This window comes from Lygodium microphyllum, chromosome 20, assembly GCF_053477565.2.
Source record: "Lygodium microphyllum isolate KBCC chromosome 20, Lygodium_microphyllum_v1.1.10, whole genome shotgun sequence".
Lineage (NCBI taxonomy): Eukaryota > Viridiplantae > Streptophyta > Polypodiopsida > Schizaeales > Lygodiaceae > Lygodium > Lygodium microphyllum.
In genome coordinates this window covers 136,472,926-136,480,491 of record NC_141154.1, presented here as the reverse complement: position 1 = coordinate 136,480,491, position 7,566 = coordinate 136,472,926, and the positions used below count along the sequence as shown (strand labels likewise).

The following is a 7,566-nucleotide window of genomic DNA, read 5'->3' as shown; positions in this document are numbered from 1 at the left end:
TATTGGATGAGTAGTAAGATGATGGGATTTGAAAACCCTGATTCAACCAATGGTAGGTTACTTACTCATGACTCTAACTACAAAGGCAACTCCCTTAGTCACATCAATGGTCTACTCCTGTAACATTAAAAGGTGTTCCGCATTCCAAAAAAGTGTTACCGGCCTGATACCCATTCTTTAATTGGCTCATCTACCTTATGAGAGCCTATCTCAAGGGTAAAAGCTTAAGGGACATTGAGAAAATGTCTCATCTCATGTTATGTATGATATTGTTGTTAATAGTTATCTTCCAAATTAATATGGGGGACTTGACTTGAAATAGGTGGTGAATCTTGACCCAAAAGAGGTGAAGGCTACAGAAACAGTGAAGCACATGCAAAGCCGTCGATGTACGCCAAAGGGGTGATCCTGGCCGTAGGGAGGCTGCCGGCTACTTACAGACAACACCCTTCTCTCTCTCTCTCTCTCTCTCTCTCCCCCTGTCTCTCTCTGTCTCTGTGTCATTGTCTGTCTGTGTATGTGTGGTGGCATCTTTCCTGGTTTGCTGTAGAAGCAAAGGGATAATAATATTCGCGTGCCCCCCCTCTCGCTGTGTCGATCTTCCTGTCAATCACAGAAGAAGATTCGCTGGCAAAAGAAGCATCGCTTTAAGTAGAAGAATTCATCATCATCATCATCATCATCTGGTTTTTTTTTTTGTCCCCAATCCTGGTAACTCTTCGGACTTCCTTCTGCTCCTTGTTTTTGTGGTTTCAATCGCGTTTGATTTTCTCTCTGTCAGATGGGGATTTGCTGTAGGAATTCTCTAGATCCGCGGCACCAGAACTGTCGATCGGATGCCTAATCTCGGAATGACGTCCGATCACCTGCATAAGCTTGGAAAGCTCTAGCCCAGGCTGTTCTCTAATTAACTAATTGAGCCTCAATAACGTGTGCATAATGGGAAGGCATCGATCTTAGCTCTCTGCAAGTGATCTAAGACGAATAGGGGTTATCATCTCTTGAAAAGAAGAGAACATGCAATGCGCTTCAAAGACAAAAATCTGATGTTAAACATGCAATGGATCTCTGAGACAGAAATCTGATGTTCAGGTCCGTTACAGATGTAACCCACTTCGGTGCCAGCAAATGCCCCTGCTAGAATTGCAAAAGGAACTGCGGAGAGTTCTCGAGAATGGTTATTCTCTCATCTCATACAGTACAACGGCTTTGGGCGTACTCCGTGCAAGGCTTGGGAGAAATAGGTGCAAACAAAATAGACTTCAGAGCGTATGCTTACGAATTTACGCCAAGCTAGATGCCATTGAGCACTAGGGCTATTCTATAAAGTGTAAGGTTGATTGAGTTGTGGGTGAACCTAACTTACCATTGTTTCATTGTAACATCTCCTTTTATCTTCCTAGGCTCAAGAGGTGAGGTGCAACCGTAACTCTTGAATGAGTATAAAATGTTGTTTGGTGTAGCTTTGCACTGCATGAATCACATCAGTACTATGTCTCCCCAAGTTTCACCATGCTCAATTTTCCCATAGGTGTTTCTAGCTTTGGCCCTTGTATCTATATTGGAACTCAAATTTTGGAGCATAGTCTGATAGGGGTCTAACAGAAACCTCTTTGAATTGTTGGGGAACTAATAAATTCTAGGGATCAGTGTAATAGACATGATGAAATATTGTATACGCAGAATACATCATGATCAAGGTGAGAGAGGGGGACTGAGAGAAACATGCAAAGGAAGAAGGCTGATGGCTGGTCTATCGGATACTAAATCTCATTTGAGATAAAGTTTGGTGATTGAACCTTGAGAGGATAGAAACATATGTGCATGCCTCCCATCTCCACTCACCTTCTTCCTTCCCTTTCTGAAAAAGTGTCTATCTCTCCGAATTGTTTTGGGAGCCAATAGATACTTGGGATCGACCTAATAGGCTTGATGAGACATTATATAAGCAGATTGCATCATGAGCAAGATGAGAGACACAGGTCCGAGAAAAACACAGAAAGGAAGAAGGCCAATGGTCTGTCTATAGAATACTAAATCTTATTTGAGATAAAGTTTGGTGATTGAACCTTGAGAGCATAGAAAATGGGATGGGGGATGGGGATGGCCAAGCCTAGGGGAGGAGATAGGGGATGCTGGAAAAACCAGGGTAGAGGAGAGTGTTTGAAAAGACAGGAGACAATCCCATAAGCAAAGATAGGAAGAGAGAGCACCCAAAAAGCTATATAAGCATGTATTTGGCTCAAGTTTCAATGCAGATGATTTGACATCAAGCTTCTCTATGCCTCTAAGCTTCTATCTTGGAGTGTAGATTAGCTTGCTCCATGTTTGTTCTTTGTCCATTATTCGTTAGCCTTATTCATGCTTTGTTACATGAATTTCAACAACCATAGCTTAGCATAGCTCTAGATCACCATGTTTTTCAATAGGATATTAGAGCCATAGTGAGTTGTGTCTAGCTATGCTAGTTCCGATTCTCCATAGGATTAGATGCTAAATCTCATACTATTCAATCCTTCTTATTTGATCCTTTGTAGTGGATAGTAGGATTTAAACCCACATTAAGGCCCATCTCTATATCCACACTTCTTAAATCCTCTCTTATGATCCCTGCTATTTATATAGCTTTACCCTGTATTCTTCTATGATGGTGGTGATTAATTGTCCCTAATGGGTAGACAACCACTCGATGAAAGTTAGGGACATCAACTCATCGAATCTTCTAAAGAGCTTATCACCTATTTGTTAGGGTGTTGCAATGTGAAAGTGTGACTGGACTAAAAGAATATAGTGAACAAGCAAACTCATACAACCGAAAGATGTCTTAGGCATATCCTCACGTCTTATGCGAATCGAATGATACTCACTTTTCAAATCCATACGGCTGCCCCTTGCAATCTATCCATAACATCATGGATCCGAGGGATTGGAAACCGATTCTTTATTGTGATTTTATTCAAAGTACGATAGTCAATGTACATATGACATGAACCGTCATTTTTCTATACCAAAAGCGTTGGAGAACAAAAGGGAGATGAGCTAGGTTACATCAGCTCTTTTTTCAATAGCTCATTCACGTGACTCATTATCTCCTCTTGTTGGGCTGCACTTACCTTGTAGGTTGGCTTATTAGGTGGTCTATTTCTAGGGATAAGAACTATGCCACGATCCTTTAGCCTTTTAGGTAATAACTATCCTGAAAGTGATTGAGAGAAGCAATCAATATACATTTTCAGAAATGAAATGTGATCCTTCTCTAGCTTTGACATATTTTGAACACTTTCATTATGAACCTTATTCTTAGTAAAAACCAAGTACATTGAAAGGCGGACTTTCATTACTTTGGCATTGGCAGCAACTGAAACAACATGGACATATTTCCCTTTTGACGTTACATTCAAAGTATGGGCCTTGCCGTTATGTTGAAGAGTGATCAATTTAGCATATGAATCAATCACTATATGTATATGATGGCACCAAGGCATACTAGGCAAGACATTACAACCCTCAAGTGGAGCAATAAAGAAGTCTTCACTGTCCATATATCCTTGAATATGTAAATGGAACTTTTCAATAAGGTGTGTAATAGGCTTTGGATGGCCCTTGCATGCCATACCAACTTCTCTTGTGGGTTCCATCTCATCCTCTTTGATGCCCAGACAGATTGCCATATCCATAGAGATAAAATTGGCTTGTGCTCCATTATTAAAGAAAATCAAAGTATGCTGATCTTTGATTTTGTCCCATGCTTTGCAATTGATCGCTAAACAACATTTGCCATCAATCCAATTGATGTTTTGCGTTTCTTACCCGTGGGATCTCTCTAATTTTTCGATTTTTCAGCCGGTTGTCTATTGGGATAGTCCTTAGCCATGTGACTCTCCCGTGTACAAACAAAGCATTTATTTGTAGCTCTTAATTCTCTACGTTGTGCAATTGATTTCTAGCCCTTTCCTTGTTGTTTTAATATCTTTTCAGACAGATTTTCAAATTTGTCCCTTTTCTCAATCTTTGACTTCTTATTCAGCTTCTCCCTACTTTCTTGGAAGCCCTATGCAACAATGTATTAGCTATACTAGTAGTCTCTATGAGTTGAGACATGCTAGACATGGTGGATTTAATGCAAATTCCCTTAGGCAACCCACATACATACTTTTCTACTTATGAACAGGAACTGGTTGATAAGAAGTTACTGGCAGCAAGGCATCCCAAAACTACTTATTATACTGTTCCAAGTTCTTGCATTGCTTTGCATCAAGCTTGTTCCAAGTTGTCATGATGTCCATCTCAAATGTACTAGTTAACCAAGTCGGTGCAAACATTTGCTTGAATTTTACTCATGTTCATAGTGCTCTACCTTGCAAGCACGGACCACCATTGCAATGCATTCTTCTTCAAGACAGTGGCTACCTTTCGAATCTTTGAGGATTTGGTGAAATTTCTACTCGAATAGGTTGCATCAAGCTGTTGAATAAAAGTCCAAAACTTTCAGCCTATGTTGTGTACCACTGAAGGATTTAAACTTTACCCTTTTTCCACCCTCATCATAGTCTTTTGCTGTCCCTTTGGGATGTGAGAGTGCGCAACGGAAGAGGAAATACGAACACGGAGGAGAGGAGAGAAAGCAAAGAATGAAGGAAGAAAATCTGCACTGACTGAAATGAATGCTGAATACACTGAAATGGACTGATCAGTCCCTGCACGCAGCCCGAAGCGTCAGTAAGGGAATCAGATCAGGCTGATGACGATGGCAGCACCGAAGACGGAGGAAGATGACGGAGTCGGAGTGTGCACCTGCCAAAGAAGGAGGGAAGTTGATAATACAACTGACTGGCAAGTGGGAAATGGCTATAAATAGCCAAAAAACCCACAAACTGGCCGACCTGAAATTTGAGGCCATAAATATGTCCGACCAGCATTTAATGCTGATCTGACCAGCATTTAATGCTGGTAAAAATGCCAGGAATGCTCAGAAAAAATCCCGGAAAGGGTGGACAATGTCCGGCAGGTGAGGCAAGCTGATGAATGCAGAAACTGCCCCGGGAAATGCACATCTGAGTGCTCTAGAATGAGCTACCTCCTCCGTCAAAACAAGTGATAGACAAGTCAGAGCTCCTAATGTCCTCGTCTGACTCAGACTGAGGCTCACAGGCAGGAGATGACAAGGCATGACAAACATGACTGCTAACACCCCCTCTCAGATCCTGGATGTGGCTGAAGGCCGAAGAAGAAATGGATCCTGGGGCGGCAAGAGGAATGCCAATGTCGATGAAGTCCGTCGAAGTAGACTGCCGCTGAAGGAGCTCCTCACGATCCTGGAAAGCCCCCTCTAAAACACTAGGGGTCAGGGAATCCACAGCCGCATCACCGAGATCGTCCCCCTCTGAAAGGGATGGGGGGTACGAGGGAACCACCGGAGGAGAAGGTGGGGGATGGGAAGGAACCTGTGGAATAGAAAGTGCACAAGCGGGAACGGGTGTAGCAATAGACTGCCTCGGAGGACCCTGCATCAAAGAAGGGGAATGGAGCCTGTAAAGCCCGCTCTCCTGCCAACCTGTAGATAAGACAGCTCCTGTAAAAGAATCCTCAATAACAACGGCATGCTCGGTGAAGATCACTCGTGTGCCAAGCCTCGTAAGGCCATAAACTGAGAGGAGGGGAAGGCCCAAGTCCGGAACATGTAGGGCCTGTGAAAGGAAGCTCGTAGGTCGGTCTGTAAACAAAGGCAATGTGCCAACACCACTAATAGGCACCGATAAAATGTCACCAATAGTGACTGAACCCTCTGATGGACGGAGATCCTGTAACAAATCACCTCGGGGAGTCATATGACTCGAAGCACCACTGTCCACTAACCAAGGCTGCGCAGAAGACACTGCAGCCACGAAAGAAGGATCCTCCTCCAAAGCATGGATATGAAGGAACACTGACTCATGGGTAACAGCTGGTGTAGAGGTAGAAGAAGGCTCCGATGTAGATCCACCCTGCGCTCCCGGACGAAGGTGAGGGTACTTCTTCCAGCATTTCTCCTCGGGATGTGTCCCTTTCCCACAGTGTGGGCACTTCGGTCTCTCTGAATCTGAGTCAGAGCCTGAAGAACTGTCCTTCTGCTTAGCCTTTGACTTCTTCTTCTTCTTCTGTCCTCCCGAACCTGCAACAAAGGCTCTGGTGGAGTCGGATCCACTAGCATTGACCTCTCTGAGTCGCTCGTCATGCTCCAAGACAAGCGGGGATAGCTCCTCCCATAGAAGCTTCTCACGGGTCCTCGATGTAAGAAGGCTGGTGTAGAAGACATCAAACCGAGGCGATGGTAGCTGAGTCAAAAGAATCATAGCCATGTCTTCAGAAGATATCGTCCGACCGAGGGATGCAAGCTCATCCCTCATATCCTGTAATCTGTTGATGTGGTCCTTCATGGAAGAACTATCATCAATAGCGAGCATCCGCAACTTCTTTTCAAGAGATATCCGGTGGGCAAACGTCTTCTGTTGGTAGAGAGACGCGAGCTTTCTCCACACGTCCGCTGCAGTCTTCAACCTGTGAACATGAACAAGGACAGAATCCTGCAAACTCAGAAAGAGGAAAGATCGGGCTCTAGAATTAAGCCGATCCCATAAGGCTGCACGATCCATAGATGTCCCATCTGCGGGATCCACCTTAGGCCGGGGAATAGGAACAGAAACAAGCTCCCAAAGATCGAAGGTGTCCAAGATACACTCCACCTTGCAGGACCATAGAGAAAAGTTGGAGCCATCCAACCGGTCCTCTTTGGGCAGCTGAGGAAGTACGGGTACCTGTACAGGGGGTACCAAAGGCTGCATCTTCGGCCCACTGGAAGGGGATCGCCGAGATACATGAATAGAAGGGGGACGGGAAAGAGGAATAGACTCCGTATGACGATCCTCGCGATAGAAATCACGCCTCCGTTCAGATGAATGTCGAGACAAAAGCTCATCATCTGAGCCATCAAAACCTGTAGACTGATGAGAAGACATCTTCCAATCTGCAAACACCAAAACACAACAAGGAAAGGTTGCCGGTGCCGAAACACAAACACCAGAAGCTCCTGAGCTGGCCGCCTTGCACAGAACGCAAGGATGATGTCAAACGCAAATGCTGACGATGCAATCACCACAGAAAAACAGCTGCCTGCCTGAAAACGCAGCCTGGGAAGAAGTCGACAGCAGGAAAAGAGCCGCCGGACGAAGGAACAACAGCCAGAACAGCAAGGCGCAGGCTGGAAGGGTGTCGCCCAGCTGGAGGAAGGCCGCCGAGGCTGAAAACGCAGGCAGGAAGAGGGTGGTGATGACGTGGCAGCCACTGGAGAAGGCGCCAGCAGCAAACGCAAATTTGTTGACACCAAAACAGGCCGCCCTGATCAAGGAGATGGTGCAGAGGATGACGCCTCAGCTGTTGGAGACGTCTTGACCAGCAAACGCAGAGTTGTGGGTGTTCTCCCGCGTAAAACTCAGCTCCATGTACTCTCAGTTTGGCGATGATACCATGTGAGAGTGCGCAACGGAAGAGGAAATACGAACACGGAGGAGAGGAGAGAAAGCAGAGAAT

At 44.8% G+C, this 7,566-nt stretch overlaps 1 protein-coding gene across 3 annotated transcripts in view; it reads left to right on the top strand.

The window, feature by feature from the left end:
- The first annotated feature begins 385 nt into the window (after positions 1-385).
- LOC148019450 (uncharacterized) overlaps positions 386-7,566 on the top strand; it is a 31,293-nt gene continuing 24,112 nt past the window's right edge. Inside the window, exon 1 of one of the 3 annotated variants that reach the window (XM_087661082.1) lies at positions 386-711. The gene's annotated coding sequence lies outside the window, so the exon portion shown is untranslated. Of the gene's footprint in view, positions 712-738; positions 1,413-7,566 lie in introns of those variants that run through there. The other 2 variants (XM_087661083.1, XM_087661084.1) reach the window with 2 other exon arrangements.